The 1,643-nt window shown below is 53.3% G+C and overlaps 1 pseudogene; it reads left to right on the forward strand.

Moving 5' to 3' along the window:
• Positions 1-601: 601 nt before the first annotated feature.
• Positions 602-1,314, forward strand: LOC139011393 (E3 ubiquitin-protein ligase SIAH1A-like; annotated as a pseudogene).
• The last annotated feature ends 329 nt before the right edge of the window (positions 1,315-1,643 follow it).

Raw genomic sequence — 1,643 nt, forward strand, 5'->3', positions numbered from 1 at the left:
TGCTGTGCGGGGAGTTCAAGGTTAAGAGGGTGGGGAGCCCTCGGTGGTTAAACAAATAGCTGCCTGGGAACATCTGGGCAGGTCTGACCACTCTCCTGCGTCCCAGTGTTCCTCCCCCACGCAGCGGGTGCCAAGTAGCAGGCAGCGTGGCCTCTAGCTGTCACAGCAGAGGTTTGGGGCTGTGCCAGCAAAGCAGGACTGGGCTCCAGGTGGGCACTGGTGGGAAAGATAAGTGACCCCACACCAAGGCCACGTGGTTGCCTCTCCCAGGCAACAGATCACCTCTCCCCAGCAATCATTATTGACCAAACAGGGTAATCCTATAAGCAAACAGGGACTCAAACAAGAATTATAAACTTGAAGGAAACCAAGGGGGGAGCCGGGGCGGCGTTGGCGGCGGTGGCTGCCCAGGGTGTCGGGTTAGTGTCTGCACTGGGCAGAGGCGGCGAATCTGCCCGCGGTGGCCAGGTCCCCGGCAGTGACACAAGGAGTGTAAGCCTGGCCAGGTCCACAGAAATGAGCCTCCAGACACACAGAAGTGACCTCCAAGTACACAGCTTCCCAGAGGGTGCCCGCCCTGACGGCACCACCGCGTCCAGCAATGGCCTGGCCAGTCTTTGAGTGTCCCCTCTGCGTCGACTGAGGGTTACCAGCCGTTCTTCAGTGTCACAGTGGTCTTGTCTGTAACAATCAGGCCCAAAGCTCACGTCGTCTGGACTGCCGAGGCCCCTTGGGATCCAATCGCAACTTGGCAGTGGGGAAATTGGCCGATTCAGGACTTTTCCCGTGTAAATGTGCCTCTTCTAGATGGGAAATAGCTCTGCCTCACTCCGGGAGACCTCTGAGTTTTGGCTTTCCACGTGCCCGGTGCCTCCTGTAAGTGGCCAGGTTCTTCGGATGCTGTCCTGCCTCCTCTGAGGCATCAGCTCCCGTGCATCACGCTGCGGGGAGACCATATACTTTCCCTGGCTACAGATGCCCGTCTTCCTGGGGCTGCGGACCGGGTGCTGATGCAGGCCTGCTTGGCTTTCACGTCATGTCAGTCTTGGATAAACAGGAGAAGCATGGCAGGCCCGGCAGTTCCTTGCGGTTGTACAGCTGCTAGGCACACCCGAGCGAGCGGAACGTTTTGCTTATCGACTTGAGCTAAATGGTCACAGGCGGTGATGGACTCGGGAAGCCACTCCTCGATCTATTCATGAGGGCGTTGAAACAGCCATTAGGAAGACTGACTGTCTAGTCCTTGACGCCGGTGTTGCACGGCTTTTTGCAGAAAATGGCCGTGTAGGCATCAATGTAACTCTTCCCCTGTGATGAAAGGGCAATCAAACAGGTTCCGGCCTGTGTTTTAAAAACATTGCCTTCAATTTCACAGAGAATAGGCGCCCTTCTGCCTGGCAACCTGAGGCTTTTGGTAGGTGGAGCCAGTCACGTGAAGGTAAATGAGAGGAAAGGCTGCTAAATGCAGGAAACAGTTGCCTATAGTAACACTAATATATTTAAAATAAGTCAACAGTAAACTCCAGAAAAAGATATATATGCACAATATCTATTATATAAGTATATATACACACCCAGGATTGCATCATTTATATTAAGAAAAGAAGCACTGTAAAATTATTCTGAATTTGTGTTTGTTATAG

This window comes from Myotis yumanensis, unplaced genomic scaffold (assembly GCF_028538775.1).
Source record: "Myotis yumanensis isolate MYYU_CA2020_CCGP unplaced genomic scaffold, mMyoYum1.0.hap1 SCAF_5, whole genome shotgun sequence".
NCBI classification, from domain to species: Eukaryota; Metazoa; Chordata; class Mammalia; order Chiroptera; family Vespertilionidae; genus Myotis; species Myotis yumanensis.